Source organism: Lissotriton vulgaris, chromosome 2_1 (genome assembly GCF_964263255.1).
Source record: "Lissotriton vulgaris chromosome 2_1, aLisVul1.2, whole genome shotgun sequence".
NCBI classification, from domain to species: Eukaryota; Metazoa; Chordata; class Amphibia; order Caudata; family Salamandridae; genus Lissotriton; species Lissotriton vulgaris.
In genome coordinates this window covers 2,065,799,423-2,065,818,516 of record NC_141687.1, presented here as the reverse complement: position 1 = coordinate 2,065,818,516, position 19,094 = coordinate 2,065,799,423, and positions in this window count along the sequence as shown.

Below are 19,094 nucleotides of genomic sequence, written 5' to 3'. Positions count from 1 at the left end.
ACGAGCTGAGCTCGTCATGAGTGTCCAAGGAGTTAAGATCTAGTTTGGAGAATATTTGCGCACCATTGAGTGACCCAATCATGTCGCTAATATGAAGCCCCGAGTGTCTTTCTCTTTCAATGGCGGTGTTGGGTGCCTCATATCTACACAGAGATGTACTTTGCCAGGTGAGCCCTTCTTAGGCACGACAACCACTGGAGAGACCCAGGGAGTGGGTCCTGAAGTTGTCTCAATGATATCAGCCTGGAGAAGATCCTGCAGTTCTTCCTCTACAGACTGTTGAAGGTGAAAGGGAATTTTCCTGTGATGTTGTGCTACAGGAGTCACTCGTTCATTTATATGCAATCGAACTTGGCAGTGAGCCATCTTTCCAAGTTCGGTGAACAGCTTCTGAAACTTGTAAACTAAGTCAGGTTCATCATCGACTTTATACAAAATGTCTACTAGTCAAAGTCGTTCCGCTGTGGGCAAGCTAAGAAGCTAATCTGCTTCTGGACCATCAATGACATGAATGTGGGCTGGAATAGTTCTGTCCTTGCACGTGAGATTAGTTGGGAAATGTACTAAACAAGGAAGAGGTTTCGATGACATCCAAGTATACTCCTGCACGTTGGCTTTATGAAAGTATGATGAAGGTCTCAATTTCTTGTATTCGGCAACTGAAATATAGTGGAGAGAGGCTCCACTATCCAGGACGAATTTGGCCCTGTGAGTGTCCATTTTCAGATCTAGTCACGGGTATTTCTTCAACCGGTCTGGATCCGCAACCATGCAGACGTACTTATCACTATCTTGCGATATTGGTGACAGCAACCTTGACTCACAAGATGGTGATTGACGGGATCAATAGGTCCTGCGAGACTGATGGCTGGACTGTGAAGAACCAGTGGAAGAATCTCTGTAGTCCCACACTGCTTTGGCATGATGGCGAGCGTTAGACGGTCTGGACTGTCTGTAGTTGTCTCTGTGGGGTCTTTGCGAGCGACTACGTGGACGTTCTCGAAGTGGTTGTCTCGGCCACACTTCCTGCATTTTTGGCCTAATGCAGGGTATGTCTCCTTGTGAGGGAAGTCACATCCACAGCGATAGAATTTAAGTTGACGCTCCTGTTGTTTATCCGTCCTGCTGGAACTGCGACGCCGACGACTTGTATAATGGGACTGAACTTTGGATCTGGATGATCGTTATTTTGCAGAAGAAGACTTCTTGCTGTTACGGGATTGGACCCGACATGCTTGTTCATGTTTCTCGCCTCTTCCAGCTTCCATTTTTTTGCATGTTCTTCTGCCTGATCATGTACTCCAATCATTTCTTCAATCTCATCCAAAGAGTAGCTTTTCTTTAATAGACTTCTGCTTAACGACTCAGACTGGCATCCTTCTATGATTCGCAGGCGAAGGGCGTCTTCCGTCGAGAAAGAGTCAAATTCACAATGGCGGGCCAACCGCCTCAGTCGCGTGATAAAAGTGCTCATGGGCTTGCCTTTTTCTTGAGAAGCCAGATTAAATGTATATCTTTCGTAGTCTACATTCCTTTTGTGGAGAAATTTCCTGTTTAGTGCATCACGTACATTGGCGTAGGACGTCGCAGCGTCAGCTGGAAGCTCCTTTATAATCTGGTCGACCTCTTTCCCGATTAAATTGCGTAATGTAATCAGTTGATGCTCCTCTTCGTTCACATGAGACCCTTTCATGAAGTCTTCAAAGTCTTCTAGCCATTCCTGCCAGCGAAGTCCCATGCCTACCCCTGATTTGAGGACCAAAGGTTCTGGCGTGCGTAAAAAGGAAACTCAGAGCAAACCAAGACTGAGTCCGCCCATCTGTGCTGTGGACGTAGGCGAACCCTGCCCGGTGCTGGCGCTGGTAGAGGCATGATTCTGTCTGGACGTTGGCCATCCGGACATCGAATATGGATCAGATGGCGCAGATTCTGTGGGTTGAATAGTCGAACCACCCGGACTCTCACGGCGCCGGCCCCTTGTCTCAAAACACCACTGTCAGCACCACTCTTCAATTATGTTATAATGTATTGTCGATGGCCGGGCACCTCCAAGAGCAGTCCACTTGCTACTAGAAACGAATCCACTGCTCCTTGCATCAATGACTATCAACCTCAAAATGGCCACCGGGCCCTCTATGCACGGGATTGGTCGAGGCGCCTGACCTCAAGATGGCCGCCGGTGAAATCAAGCTCCTCCCGACTGCTGGGCACTCAGCAGTGGAGATCCGGCCCCTATGCAAACGACTAGAAGACTTATCAAGGTCCGCTGGACTCTAGACTATATAAATAAAAGACTTATCTCCATGCAGCGACTCGCGCTACCCTATTAAGACATACTTTCTTGACTATCCGTATTACTAACCTAACTCAGCGTGGGACTCAACATTTGGAAACTATAAAGGTGGAACCTACACCTTGAACAGCTCGCCGTGATCACTATTACTAATAGGATTCCTAATACTGACACATTATACATCCTTTGACTTATAAGAACTTCCCGACCGCCAGACCTGTCAATACTGACCAAGATTGCCTTGAAAAAGCCCCTGAGTGGGCGAAACACGTGTCGGCAGTGCAAAGCTGGAAAACTTTTAATGTGTTTAAAATAAAGATTTTGAAGTATAACAACTGTTTTGGATCCATACTTTGAAACTCCTTAACTCCAGACGAACTCATGGTTGATATTGGTGTAAAAACCTTGAAAAAACTAATGCTCTACGGAAATTTCCCTGATATTTGACTTCTTAGAGGGTGCTTGTGTAACTTGGTTTCTTTCGGATTCTTGATACTAGCATTAAGTTGCTTTGTTTCACACCCCTGGTGGTGGGTGTCTTACCAGGTTCCCAGTGCACCTCTTTTTGATATTTCACGTACACCTTGCTCAGTGAAAATAGTCATTAACAGAAGGTGCAGACGTTTTCTCTCCCTGAGAAACACTACCACCAATATTGCTGTGAGACTCCATACAGTACCTGGCACAGCACCAGACTCCGAACTGCTCCACAGGTAGCACTTGGGCTCCGACACTTGCAGACACAGCACGCGACCGGGGTGGGCTCCCGGGCCGCGATGACGAATCCCGCTCTGCCGCCACTGCACACACGACCATGGTGGGCTCACGAGTCGTAGTGAAATGTCCAGCACCGCCTCCACTGGTCACAGCGATGCAGAAACTTGGGGCATACGCGCCTTGGGTGGGCTCCCAGGGTGCGGCGGCAGACCTCCGATGCAGCGGAGCACCCAGCCACCACAGCTGGGACAGCACGACCAGGGTGGGCACCCGGTCCGCAATTCAGCATGGCTCCAAGGCAGCGGAGCACACGTCAAGAGACAGGTAGGCAGCGGGCATGAGTTTCCCTCGTCGCCAGTTGTAGTGTCCTTGTAGGGTCATAGAAGACGCGGACACCATGTATAATTATAGGAGCTTTATTTTCCTGCCTCCTGTCTCTTACACCTTCTTGCTCCACACTACTTTTACTTTCTCTTTTCCCGCTCCTCCTCTTCCACCCGTCTCGTTTGCTCCCCACCTCCTAGCCTCATGTGCTGGTCCTAGTGCCCAGTACATGTCAGAGCATTACAAGCGGGAAACCGAGCACTCAGCTAACCAAGCATTTACAATGCAATAGGTCTCGCAATAGCGGGATTTTGACCTCTTGGCAGTGTAAACAACAATGCCTTTTATAATGATAAAAGGCATTGTCATTTACATTACCATTAGGACAAACTTTAGCAAAAGCAAGACCTATTGTATTGTATTGCGAGGTATCTGTGAAGTGGGCGCCGCATTCACCAATAAAGTAAAAAAAAAATATAACAGAGTGTGGTGTTCCTAAAGAAGTGGGCGCCGCACTCACTGTTAAAGTTTCCACAAAAAAAAAATTAAAAAAAAATAAAGCACAGTGTCCCTGAAGAGGGCGCCGTGCTCAACATTATAGTTAAAAAATATAATAGAGTGTGGTGTTCCTAAAGAAGTGGGCGCCGCACTCCCTGTTAAAGTTCCACAAAAAAACAAAAAAAAAGGAAACTGAGCACGGTGTCCATAAAGCGGGCGCTATGCTCAGCATGCACATTTTTTAAACAAAATTAATGTCCATGAAGGGGCTAAAAAGTAGTAATAATTTTTAAAAAGCGTCGCTATTGTGGAATAAGTGTTGTGGGGGCAGGGGACAGCTGCTTTTAAAATCAGAGCGGCACAGCGCTCTATACGAGAAGCGGTGGGCGCTTTGCAAATACAAACAAAAAAGCAGCCGCCATTGTTTGTCCCCATTGTCAATAAGCAAAATAGTGCTCACCCACTAGATAAAGCAGACCCGTAACAAGCCAAGTAAATGGTCCGGTCCTTATGGGCAGTACCAAATGCACACAAGGCCGTACCAAAGAGAGACTAACAATCACAAGCCAGCATTTAAGAAGGACAATAACACACAAAGCCAATGACAAATATGGGTGGAGAGTGGGCAGGCTTCCAGTGCATACTCCAATACAGCATGCCTTGCAGAGCGTGCAGTGCATGGTCCTGCCCTTAGGCTCAACCGTATAGGTTAGACTTGGCCCCTCGATTTTGAATGGTGACCCTAGCCGAGCCATGTTTTGATCTGCCAGCATTATTGATATGCTGATCATTACGCTACACCCATACAGCAGCAGATACTTGTTTTTACATATAAGTATAACACTCTTAAGAGTGCGATTTTACCACATGTGTTTGTGAGGTAAAATCACCTACATGATGGAGTCCCAGTGTGCTTTTTTTATATGAGAAAATACAATGCATGACACAGTACGATATATTTCCATGTGAATGTACTGCATGGCTTTCTTATATCGAGTAAAATTGCATGCTAAACAATGCAGTAGCTCAACTCCTTTTTACCTTACCAAAATTATCTGTAATTAACATCAGAAACCTCGGTGGCAATTCATTGCAACAAATGTAAAATATGTAAAATAATATATTTTAAGGAGGTGTGCTACTGCCCTGGAACGGTAAGGCGCTTAGGGAATTCTCAGAGTCACCTTCTACTCCTGGAGACTTGATTGCACCTTGTTGGCAGACGTCATGGCTTGATGCCCTTCAACTGCATGTTCCCAACTGGCCAATAGCATTCTCTGAGTCACCCTATTTGTTGCACTTTTTCTCTCCATCATGGTACACTTGATTCCGGAGGGCTTCCCATGCGCCCCCTGTTGTAGGATTTTGAAGGGGAACGCTTAACTCGCTTCCTCTCACAGTGCTTACACCAATCCCATAATGTTGCCCTGGACAACGAGGAATGCGCTCCTACAGACAAGGCTGCTTCCCTGAAAGCCATGCGTAGGGAGGCACGTTGTTCATAAATGGCCACTACTCTCTCTCCCCCAGGTGCTGGACTGATGTGGCCATGCTGCCCACAGCCTTACCATCTGCTGGTGAAGGCACTACTCTATTCTCCTTGAATAGTGATACACAGCTCCACACCTCCAAGTCTAGAGCTCTTCAAGCCTTTCCTTCTTGGAGAATTCACAGTCAACCTGGCAAGCATCCATGGCCTCCCTTGAGAAGGGGAATAGTGGGAGTGAAAGTGTAGCAGGAGTTTCAGGTTTGATGGAGGCGGAGGAGCAGCAGTTGAGACCACTGAGCTAGTAGCATTAAGAGGGGTGGTTCAGGTGGCAGCAGCAGGAGAGATGAAGAGGCCAGGTTGAGAGAGGATATGACAGTAGCTGGGGTGATGGAAGTCGTGTTAGCACCAGCAGCAGGGGTACTTCCTTACAATGAATCCTCACCTATAAAAGGAGAACAACAGTTATAAAGGCAACTGGTGGCCCACGGTATAGGTGTATCTGTGTTTTGTAACTCTATGCCCATCAAAGGCTATATGCATAGGGTTATATTTCCTAAGAAATGGCGCAACATGGCGCTGCGAGCATTTTTCAGCGCAGTGCTGTGTCATTTAAAAAACACCGGGATGTGATGTAGTCACAAGAATCCAGCGCACCCCTGTGCTATCCCTTGTGCCAGCACTAAAAATAGCTGCTTATTGCCAGCGCAGACACCCTTGCGCCAAGTTACAAGGGTGCCCCCATTGCAGGGTATAATTGTCGCGGCTCACAATTCTCGCAGGTGGGGGGGGACTCGCACTGGGGTTATCGCACAGGGGTTACCACGAGGGGTGTGGAGTCCTGGACAGCGCCCAGCCGGGCACTCGTAGGGAGGCCATTTTCTCTATGTAGGCTGCATGCAGTCCCTACCTGCACATAAACAATGGAATAATGGTGATTTGCTACTTTATGTGTGGTGCAGAATGCAGCACACATTAAAAAAAAACAACAAGGGTTTTCTCCTCTTTGCGCCATTCTAACGCCTGCTTTTCACAGGAAAGAATTTTTGGCGCTGCCTCAGATTTGCAGATTCTTGTAAATCTAGGGCAGCATCAAAATGCTATGGCTGTTGCACAGAAGCACCCACTGCAACACCCATTGTACGCCCCTTTCACGCAAAGTGATGTGTGAAAACGGGCGTGAAGCCAATCAAAGTGTAAATATGAAGGAGGGCATAGTGTCACTGGAGCATCGGTAAAAGCGACACCTTGATGGCTCTATGCCCTTGTAAATAATCTCCTCGGTCTTTAGGATGCATACTAAGGCCATATCAGCACTTTTGAGCCACCAGAACGTCACGTTTTCTATGTTCCGGTGGCGCAATGTGCCACTGGCATATTTATAAGGCCACATAAAACTACGTTACGTGGCTTTTTATGGCCTTATAAATATGTGCCCCTTTCACACAGAAAATTGCATAAAAGGGACTTTCCATGAGCGTTGCTGGGGACATTCCCAGAAACATCCATGGTTTTTTGACACAATTTTCTATTAGCAATCTCGCTGCCAGGCATACATACATACAACCAGTCTTGAAAGAGCCAAGTGGTGAGAAAATAACTTTATATCTCCAAGTTTAATAATGAATAAAATCCAATCGAATACAAAAAACTTTAACTCAGTCAGTTTGACCATAAACGCATACTAAAAATGAACAGTAAACAGTGCAGTACAGCACAGGAGGTTGAGATCTGCACAAGCTCATGACTTAAAATGGATAAATACATATACAGGGAGGGAACAATACAGAAGACGATAACCTTGAAATGCAGCACTTGATAAGACCCATCAATATGTTGACAAGGCTTAGTATTAGTATGAGTAACATTACACATTTCATCACTTAAATGAACAATGGTGGTACATCATGCTTGCATTTTAGCCATCGTAAGAACAAGTAATTTACAAATTTTAAAAACTTAATAGAATTTGAAATTAAAAGTAATAAAAAGTTAAGAAAAAGTAAAAATAAAAAAACTAATAAATGTGGGACACTGAACAATTAATTACTCGACAGGCATGTTTACAAAAAAACAGCGCCTACACCACATTGAGGTCAAGAATCGCGACAAGGCAAAAATAATGGGATTACAGGTGTCATGCTTTAGAATTCTAAATGCCTCAACACAATGTACAAACCTTAGCATCCTACACAATGGAACAACCCAGTACTTCCTCGCAAGTTTGTAAGCAGGGCAAAAGAAAATAACATGGAGCTCTGACACTTCCTCCCAGTTATAGGCCGGGCACCCCCGCTGAGCCGCGGCCGACCATTGGAAGGTAAAAAAACACAGAGCGGCAGGGTGCCGAGTCTGAACTGGACTTATAGTTTCCTTGCCAAAAATGAGTAAATACCATCTAAGAAGGGCTCAAATCGATATTCATCCTTCAAAGATAGAAATGTAGCTGTCAGATGTCCTGTGGATGGACTCCCTTGCACCTCTGCTAACTTGCTCAATTGGTAGGCTTTTATTAGTTTGGGACGGGAGATTAAAAAGCACGCTTCCTCAGGGTTGCTCCATAAACTTGGTATACCCATCCTACAACACTCTTCTTTTATATGGATGAACCAAGGGATTTTTGCTTCTCCTGGGAGGCTCAATATTTCTTTCAATTCCTCTCTGTAAGCTGCCAGCTCCGGAGTCACCCATAGTCTACGTCAGAAGGTTAGGGGTCTGAGGCCGAACTCCTCCTCAATGGGTCTGATTCCTAGGTCCAGCCGTAAGGGGATAAGGGGGGGTACTGGAAGGGAGACCTAAAACCTGTCTCATGAAACTGTTTTCAACCTTACTCACGTCTCCACATAGTTTGACTCCATATATTGCCGCACCGTGGCTTGTGAATTTCCACTATGGGTCCAGCTGGTTTGGAGAATTAGTTTCTCAATTGTTTGATAATGCCTCCAGTCGTCTGCGCTAGCTTAAGTTTGGCTTTGGCAATTTGTGGGCCCCTCTCCATGTTTTCTGTCAGGGTGACCCCTAGATATTCGAATGTCGTCACCCTGTCCAGCCTCGTGCCCTCTAAAGTAGGGTTGGGGCGTTGATCTCCAGCCCCCTGGTCTTGCAAAAGGAGGCAAAACTATCCAAAACCCTCTGAATACCCATAGGGGATTTAGACATTAAGAGGGTGTCATCAGCAAACATCATTGCTGGCACCTTAGTGCCTGCCAGTTTGGGGGCGTCACTGTCCCTGACCTCAGTGAGTTAAACAATCAGTGCGTTTGACAAAGAGGCAAAACAGGGTCGGTGCAAGCACACAGCCCTGTCTTACCTCTCTGTCACTTGGAAAACGTGTGGTCAGGTCACCTCTTTTCCCGCACCTTACCAGGGTAAAATTACCCTCATGCAATCTTATGAGTATGCTCAACAGGTACAGGAGGAGCCCCATTTCTCCAAGTACACCCCATAGCTTTGCCCTGTACACCAGATCAAAAGTCATCTTGAGATCCAGGAAGATCAGATAGAGGCTGCCACCCTCCATTCTCACTGTTTTTCAAAATGTAAGTTGGAGTCTATATATTTGGTTAATGGTAGAAGTGTTCTTCCTGAATCCAGCCTGATATCGACGTAATATCTCATGCTTGTCCATCCACCCATTGAGGCGATCAAGGATTATCCGTGCAAAAAGCTTTTGTCTGACATCAATCAGGCTGATCGACCTGTAGTTAGCTGGTAAGAGGGGGGACCCTTTTTTGTAGATTGGAACTATTTCCGCCCCTCCCCTGGTTTCGGGAATCAGCATACCCTTCAGGATGCCATTAAATAGAACCTGAAGATAAGGTCCCCAGATATTCGGTTTGTGCCGGAAGAGATCCCCCGAAATTTTATCCAGACCCGGTGCTTTACCCGGCGGGACCCTATTTATCGCATTTGACACCTCAGACAGGGTAAACTCTATGACATCTACCTGATTATTACTATTCAGGAATACCAGTTAATTAACGTGGATATATTCTTTGTAGTGTGTAAGGCCTGAAAGTGCCTTTCCCATACTTCGGCTGCTATATTGGGTTCTACTGCTGGTTTGCCCTCCCTACTGCCCGTGCTAACTATGGACCAGAACTCTTTTAGATCTTTAAAGGCTAGGGCGGTTTTTAGAGCATCCCATCTATTAATGTCCCACAACTCTTTTGCCAGGCGTGTGGTCTCTTTGTACAGAGATCTCAATTGTTTTACGAGTGGTTTATCATTAGCTTTAATGGCTCATGGCTTCAAGTAGAGCCCATTTTGCCTTGCGGCAGCTATCGTTAATCCATGCTTGTATAGCCATTTTTTTTAGGTCTCGCCGAGTCAGCGCGCATGCGCTGCTTGGAGAGACATTTAGTAGCGGCTTTTGGAAGTGCTCCCAAAGCGGCCACCAGCTTGCACTCACGCGAACAAGCACTCCCTTGCGTGCTTTAGCGCGTCATCGTGATCACTTTTGCTTTTAACAACGATCGTGATCGCAATGACTTTCTCTTTCACGGCCGCGCGGCGTTACTATTACTGCCACGCGGCAATTTAATAATCGCTTCACCCACACGCCTCTCCTTAACACTACTTCTTCCCCCACCCCTGTCCAGCTTCTCCCCACCCCTTTGCATCTCCTCCCCAACATGTTTCTGCACCCTGCTTTTCTCCAACGCTTTTGGTCTAGACCCCTACCAGCATCCCCCTTCTACTTTTTTTTTGTTCGGTACTACATACATCTTCTTTGGCCCAACACACACCGACCACCTATCCTATCTCCAAAGTCCTCTACGCACACCCCCTTCCAATCTCGTTTCACTATCTCTTCACTATCCTGAGGCTTTTTCTTGTTTCTAGAGAGACATCGCAGTATTGGAATATGAAAGTATTTATGCATGCCTTTGGAGTGTTGGGGTTATTTTCCCATCAATCACTTCTTTGGTACTGGAAGTGCTGATTAATGTCTCATAAAAAGAGATTTTTACAAAATACTCATAAAATGTTTGTGCGCGTGTGGGTGAGTAACAATTTGACCACACACATCTTTGAAAATGGGGTTTGCCCCAAGGTTGAACATTTCAGTAATCAAAAAGCTTGAGGAATAAGAGGTGATGTTGTTAGAATTCTGATTTGCTACCGAAAGAGAGGCTGTAACTCGAGGGGTTGGCATAGACGCTCGAGGATTTGACTTTTCATCAATGGAGATGCAGATCTTAAAGAAATATTGATCAATTGCAGCTCATTAGTTTGCTGCAAACAAATCTGAACACATTACGGATTGTCGTTGTGCTGCGCTCGTTTCAAAGCTATTTATCCGTTTGGCCCTTAAACGAAACAGTTGCATTTCCATCAACAACCTCCCCCTCCTCCTCCACAAAGACGAAGAAAGAGGCTTTCAATACCAGTAATTATTAATGGTAACATTTACCCATTTCAGTTACAAAAAAAAGAGGTGCGATCAGTTTGTTCAACGTCTCTCTGAAACATCAATCCTTTTTTTCCGCTCAGAAGCACGAAAGTGTATTCTCTCTTTTGCCAGAAGATACTTTCCTGGACATGTACTTTGCCCTTGAAGCCCTGTCGCCACGCAACTGGTGTTAAACTGCTTCCTCCCAGTGGTTTTCGATGCCTTGTGGGAATTAGCTTGTGTACAGCATAACAACGCAATTACATTTGATTTAGCAACAAAAAATTGGAACTGTTGGCGGATACTTGATTTAAGACACGCTTTACACTTTGGGTTGTGCTGGCCGCTATGTTACGATGTACCTCCTTTAATCCACTCCGTGTTCAAGAAAGGGGAAGCCAAATCTAAACACAGGAGCGCTGATCCAGGCGTCTCATTGAAGTTGCACACTAGAATAGTCTTAATAAAATGAACAAGCATTGGCGTAGCCAATAGGTCTCGCCTTTGGGACTTTATAAGTGTTTATAAGTGTTTAGTTATCCAGCACAATATCCTTGGTGCAATAACATCAAGTGTTGGATGGCTAAACACTTATATGGTCCCAAAGGCGAGACCTATTGGCTATCCCAATGCTTGTCCTCCTTGGAGCACACCTCTCGGTAAAATACTTCAGCCAATTTGGATACCAATTTTGCGTGCAAATCTGCAATTGTGTTAATGGGAACTGCTGGCCCCGCTTATACCGCCGCTTCTCTTATTTCTATTAGAACCGGAACTACTGTTGCATATAGTGTGGACAGCTTTCCTGGAGACTGCTGTATTGCTCCCCAGTTTATTCGCTTCCTATTATTGGAGAGCATTAATCTATTATCTACAGGTGTACCAGTCAATTGCAGGTACTGTAATCTATCGGTCACCAGGACAGGCGTCACGCTTCCTGGAGTCATTAGGGAACACTATTGCACCTATTGCTGCAAAATATAAACAATGATTGGTACTTGGAGACTTTAACATCCATAAGGATCAATGCACCTACCCTGAGCTTCTGACATTGTATGAATCACTCAGCAATTTGAACCTTGCCCCGTATGTCTCCTGCCATCCACTCGAGAGGGGCCACATCCTTGATCAGGTTTTTTCAACAGACAAGATTGAGATGGACCCGCCCTGTCCTATTGTCTGGTCAGACCATTGCCTACTTACATTTAGAATAAGCAAAAAATCACCTCAGTCTCAAATACAATGTATGTCACTCACCAGAAGTTTCAGACCTTTTAATCAGATGACTGCAGCAGCTTTAGTTAGTGCACTTAAAACTCATCCTGTCTGCTCTAGTGAGAACTTAATGAACTATGTATGTTCAGTAGAAAATTGGCTGGAATCTCGTGCTAATGAGCTTGCCCCCCTTAAGTCCTGTGCAGCTACTGGTGGCAGAGCCTCAGCTCCATGGTTCACGGAGGCTTTAAGGAAAAGTAGAAGCTTTAGCAAAAGTCTAGAGGGAGCCTTGGAGGAAGACTTTCTGTTTCCAGGATAAGTTAGCGTATAAAGTGGCATTAAAAGCCCACTATGCTAAAGTCCGCTTGGAAAAAAAGAACTTCCTGTCCTTAAAAATAGAGACAGCAGGCAATAAAAGTAAGGAATTGTTCAAAATTGTCAAAGACTTCTCCTCCCCGTGCGCGACAAACAGTCCTTTTATTCTCACAAATGAATGGACGACCCGCATTGCACATTATTTTTATACAAAAATTACTACCATCCAAGCTACGCTTGGGGAAGCACCCACAGACACAGCAGCCATTGTTGATAAGCCCCCTCATGCTTTACCCAATGCCGGGGGTTTCCTACTGCACTTTCCTCCAATCACACTGGATGATTCATTGAAAATAAATGAAATCACTAAAATCAGGCTCAACCTCAGACCCCTGCCCTGTGGAAATATTGGCATCTGTTGCAGAGGTTATTAACCCGGCTGTCAACAAGGTTCTGTACCTTTCTCTGGCTGAAGGAGTGATGCCGGACAGTTGGAAGCACGGGAAAATTATCCCCTTTTTAAAAAAAAATTCCACCGACCCTTCTGTAGCCAGCAACTACAGGCCTATTTCGTTGCTGTCTTTTTTCTCCAAGGTCTTGGAGAAATATGTAAATAAGGTTGTCGCGGATTGTGTGGAGACCAACTGTGTATTACAACTGAGCCAATCAGGGTTCTGTGCTAATTTTAGTACTGAAACCGCCCTTCTGGAAATTTCTGAATCCATTAAAACCTCTTTGGATAAAGGAGGGAAGGCAGTTCTGATAATGCTGGATCTATCTGCAGCTTTCGATACCGTGCCCCATGACCTCCTTTTGGGTAGACTCCAGGGATGTGGTATAGGGGGCACGGTCCTCCAGTGGTTTACATCTTATCTGGAAAATTGTCAGCAAACAGTTTGGTCTCCCCCCTTCTCGCCCCCTATTCTGCCTCTCATTGTAGGTGTCCCACAGGGACCCCACTCTGTTTAATGTGTTCATGGCCCCCTTGGCGCTGCTGGCAGAACAATACGGTGCCAAAATAATATCATACGCCGATGATACACAACTGTTGTTCACATGCGGTAAGGAGGAGGCCCTGAATGGGAACGAGATAAACACCTGTCTGTCAGCAGTATTCGAGTGGTTTAAACAGAATCAACTATTATGTAACTCTAAGAAATCAGAAATTATCTTCTTTGGTCACAATCAGGGGGAAGAGTGGTGTGAATGGTGGCCACGGAACATGTCTCCTCCTGCTACCTCAGCCACTACTGTTAAGAAACTTGGGGTTTGCATATGTCCATGAAATCCCAGGTTCAGACTGTGGCTGGTACATGTTTTGGCCTACTGAAAATGCTGAGAAACCTCCTCCCACTACTCTCAGTAACAGTAGTACAAGCACTGTTCTTGTCTCGCCTTGATTATGCAAACGTTCTTTATGTCGGCCTTCCTGACTATCTTTTCCTGACTGCCTACAGGTGGTACAAAACGCCGCTGCTAGAGCCATACTTATGGTGGAACTCAGGACACACATATCTCACCAACTGAGGTCCTTGCATTGGCTCTCTGTACGAAAGAGGACACATTTCAAGGCCTTGGTGCTGGCTTATAAGGCCTTCCACAATGTTGGGGCCTTTTATTTGGGAAACAGGTGCCAGCACTATGTTCCATCTAGAAGTCTGAGGTCTTCAAATCAGCTACTCTTGCAAATCCCAAGGTTCTCCCACTCTCGTCTGGGTGGGCTTTCTTTCCAGGTGGTAGCTTCTCGGCTCTGGAATAACCTGCCTACAGCCTTGCGTCAGGCGCAGGACCTCCTCAGCTTTAGGCGCAGATTAAAAACTTGGCTTTTTGCACAATAGGTCAGCGGCCTAGGTGCTGCCTACTCTGCTCTGTCACTTGTTTCTCCTTTCTTAGCGCCCAGACACTCCAGGGATTAGCCGTGCGCTTTATAAGTACCCAGTAACATAGTAACATAACTTCCTAAGTCCGGCAATTCAAATACCAGAGATAAAGCATTATGATCGCTGTAATGGCGTGTGAGGACAAGGAAGTCATGAACTCTATGCCACTCCAATATAACTTGTCTCCACTAAAATATAATCAAGGAGGAAGGCTTGGCCCACTCTATTAAATGTTAGGTTACCGGCAGTGTCCGAGGCTATGCGACCATTTCATGCTCTCAGGCAGTGGGTCAGTGTAAATGCATTGATTTGAGTTGCCAGAGGGGTCCAAGCCTTAAATGGTGGATCTGTGGTTTAGGGATTGACTAATATACATCCTCCTCTGAAGGGATTGTGTCATTCATATCTGGTAGAGGCTCGTATTGGCAATTAAAGTCTCCCCCCAATATCACCCAGGTGTTGGGGGGTGAGGGGGCACTGCGAATAAAAGAGCTAAGTTGGTCAAAAGTTGGAGATTCCTTGCACACACTGACAGGGTGGGAGTAGATGTTGATAAAAGTCACTTCCAGCTTTGTATGAAAGCTAACTAATACACATTGGACGTCATTGGACAAGGAGTCCAGCGGTTTGGCAGAGCAGCCAAGGTGTCTGCCTACCCAGATATATAAAACCCCTGACTGTCTATCCCTTTCTCCTAAGGTAGCCTGTATAGTAAATGACACAAACCCAGCCCTGGAAGAGTCTTGCCACATTCATGTTTCCTGGAACAGGCAGATGTCAAACTGATCTACAAAAGCTCCCCAATCAGTGCAAGAAAATTTACTTTTCGGGCAGGCAAAATTCCAAGATAAGACCTTTAACTTGCCTAAATTCTGTTTAACAATGGGTGCACCATGGGCCTGCATGTCCCTTGTTGCATTTTGACACAATTTTCTATTAGCAATCTTGCTGCCAAGCATACATGCATACATACAACCAGTCTTGAAAGAGCCAAATGGTGAGAAAACCACTTTATGTCTCCAAGTTTAATAATAAATAAAATCTCACATCAATAGATTAATAAAATACCCAATGTCAAGAATTCATCCAAGATAAAATACATAAAAAGAGGAGAGATAATACATAAGACATTCACATTTGTCATTCAACAGTGTTAATTTCTAGGAAAAAACACAGGAAACACATTGTAGAAACAAATTTCTTTTCAAGTATGTGAAACTGTGTTCCCAAATTTAACAGCCAGTAGGCGTCGATGTGTTTCAGTGTGTACAAACGGATATAAACCACCTTCTTCAGGACAATAAGAATAAACCCCTCTTATCGATAATTTATCATAAAAATCTGCATTAAAACATAAACTTGTATAAACAAAGGATGTTGTTTTTATAAAGTGGCATCAGTTTTTGAGACATTCAATTTTATACTATAAATCCAGGTTTTCTACAAACAAACACCACAACCAAGGTGTCACAAGAATGTCAAATTTATAATGGTGTCTTCAAGACAGAACAAATCAAAATATGATTCACAACCCACAAATCTCACACACTCTTACATCCAACATCTTTTTTATTTTAAAAAAATGTATTTGACAAAGCTAACCAGTGCTAGCACTTGGTGGTCTAGAAATACCTTTATTAATCCGTTGTATGGTCTGATATAGCCACCTCGAATTCCTATATATGAGCCAATAGAGGTGGAATCACTATTATTGAGGAACCATTCTTTCAGCTCAATTGTGACCTATTAGTTAATCCTGTGAGGTGACATAACGCTATATATATGATGAGGCTGCTAAAATTCTAATTAAAATCTTCCAGCGATATACAGAGTCACTCCAGGATCTCCATTTTAGTGTGGTTAAACTACAATGAATAATCAGTTTTGCTGGAGAAAAAAGACGTGTTTTTCAAGAAACAACTTCGCTAATTCTAAAAGTATTATACAAAAATGGGGGAAACTAACCTCCAATCTACATCAAATAATCCACCCTCCAATGGTAGGGGGACAAATGAGGCAGTTTAAGAACCGTCCTCTTGAATATATCCTGAGCAGAGAACGAATTTGATATGTCTGTCCCAGTGTCTGTATCAAACAAAAAAAAATATTAGTCACACTTATTTAAAACATGCCTTATGCAGGACACTTCAAATTATTTACTATAAATTAGTGATTTTTGTATAAAGTCTGCTGGAAAAATTACTTTATATTTTTTAAGTAAAAAGGTTTCTTTATTTAATATATAACTCATTATTCTGTTATAAACAGATCTAGCCTATAGAAAACAGACTGGAGTCTATCTTCTACAGGAAGAGCTACATTTCACAAGTTCATTTCATTGGTTTCTCACAAAAACCCATTGGAGAAATAGCCTCTGGTCTGACCTTTAATTTTAACAGTTTGTGAAACTTTCTATGTTCCCATCTAGGACCCAGTCTCTTGGAGTAGAAGGCCCTCTCTCTTTGCATTTACGTTTTTGACTCTGCCCCAGATTTACGAGAAATCATTAGTCTGAGTGTAGGAAAGTGGCTCTATGTATACTGGACCAAAGTAAGGTACAGTGTGTATAGAGTCCCCAGTCACCAGAGGTTTGGCAGAGGCTAAAGTTAGATATAACCTTACTTTCTAAAGTGGTAGCTTGGTCGAGCAGTAAGGCAGTATCAGAGGGCAGTGTAAGCAAATGGTCTCACACACTCAAGAACTGAACTCTAGGCCAAGGGTTTTGTATCAAAAGATATAGTTGTTTTATTTTAGAACCAACAAGGTATCAAAATATACTTTCTCAGGATGAGTTACGTTAGTTAAATACTTTTCAAATAGGCAATAGACTTTTTGAATGCAATAGTTACAGTTTTCTGCAATAGGCAACCCAATTTCAAACACATTGCAACAATGAGCTCAATGGTAATTTCTGGTTAAATGCAATTAGTTACTTTGTAGATTACTTTTCTAACCACATGACTGGATTGTAGATTCAGTCCTGTAAACAGTTAAGTAAAAGTGTTTTGGTTACGGTAGTGATTTTTAAGGAATATTATTGTATTTTAAAAGTTGACACTTAGAAATTTTCTCAGTTGAAATTAAAACGTAATCCTATGGAAGGAAATTCAATTTGCAGGTGAAGTATGTTCACGTTATGTTTGTAATTCAGTACTAGACTCCTAGGTTCAGCACTGGGACCTCTATCTAAAACATATAAGTAATTACGTTTTGGTAGTTGGTACCATTTTTGTTCAACAATATTTGTAGTTTGCAAAAATCAACACAGAAGAAATTTCACAGAAAAACTTTCAATTGTTTCCTATGGAAGAAAATTCAGGTTAATGGTAAGTACAGTTAAAATTACTTTTCAGGGTTTGTGCTGGGCTAAAAGGTGCAGCACTGAGTGAGGTCTCTCCTGAAAACAGGTGAGTAAATCGGAATTAGTTGTTCATCTGATTTTAGGTGAATATTTTAAAGTTCCAAAATTCCACACTTAAAAGAATTTCAGTCAATGTTAGCCTATGGACGAAAAGTGAGTTATCAGCTTTTAGGTAAGTACTCGACTGGCAGAGTTTAGGTTCTGTGCATAGACTTCAGGGTCTCCCAGGGTCAGGTAGTACAGTTGGTACACCCTCAGCGGCACAGGGGCAGCCAGGTGCAGAGTTAGCTAGGTCCAATGTTATCCAATGAGAGGCAGGGGGCCTTCGGTTGGTGGCTGCTGGCTAGCAAGCCACGCAGCTGTGGGAGCTGGGCTCCTGGTCACTTGCTCAGGGCAAATGGGGAAGTAGGAAAGGACAAAGCTTGAACTGCCAGGGGCTCTCGGGCGGCTGGGTGCAGGGTGCTTTTGAGCCGTCGGGCGTTCAATGTTATTCAATGGAGATCTTGAAAAGGGAACAAAAGCTGCAGGCTCGGAGACGGTGGATCTTCTGGAGCGGCCAACACTTTGAGGGGTTAGTTGGGATCTTGGAGGGTAGGTAGGCACCCCGGAGCTGGGCAAAGGAGGCCGGGGGGCGCCGGGTGCAGGGGTGTCTTTGGACGTTGTGAAATCTTACCTTCTGCTGGTCGCGTTAGGAGGGGTCCCTGGGTCTGAGTCTGCAGGCGTCGCTTGGGTCATCGAGGATGGTCCTTGGGCACTGGATTCCAGGTCAGAATTGCTGGGGGGACGTCCTCAGGGTCTTTATCCACTTGGGCACAGGCTGGGCTCGGCGGGTGCAGAGTGGACTAGATTCGCTGTTCCTGGCTGGCACCAGGGGTATTGCTGTTTGAGCAGAGCCACTGCTCGTGGGAGTCCCAGGCTCTAAGAGGGTCAAGGCAGGCAGGTCCTCCGGGGTTCTTGAGGTTGCTGTCCGCATGAAACGCCGGGATTTAGCAGGAGCAGGTTCAAGGATCAACAGGCCTGTAGGGCTGGGGCCAAGTCAGTTGGTGTCGTCCTCTGGTTAGCAGCTGTACGGCAGGTCTTCTTCTTGGTCTTCTTTCTTGTTTCGAAATCAGGATCTGAGGAAGGAAGGTTCAGGGTGCCTCTAAACACTACATTTAGGTGCGTTACTGGTAGGGGAAAGGCAGGGACCTATAGGTCCCTCTCCTGGGGTGAGTACGCCCCATTTCCTGATCCTCTCCTGCGGGAGGGGGGCAGGAGCCTATCTCTTTTTGGGCAGGGCTCCCCATCTTCAAGATGGCCGGAGCCCGGAGTAGTGCTTCACCTCGCCTCTCCCACCTGAGGGGTGGAGTTGGCACAGGCTTTCCTCATGTAGGGTTTCCCGCCAGAGTGGGGGTCAGAACTGGTGGGGGCCAGTTGCTGAGTTAAGCAAGTCGTCTGGAGAAGCTCACAAAGGCGGTATGCCTTTGAAGCTTCCCCTGCCCATCCTGGGGGAGGAGACCTAGCACCTCGCCCAGGATGTGCATTGTTGCAGGCCAGGATAGCAGGGGCTCTCCACCCAGGGGTCCAGCAACATGTCTGCTGTGTGGCAGCCTAGGCAGCCTCTCAGACCA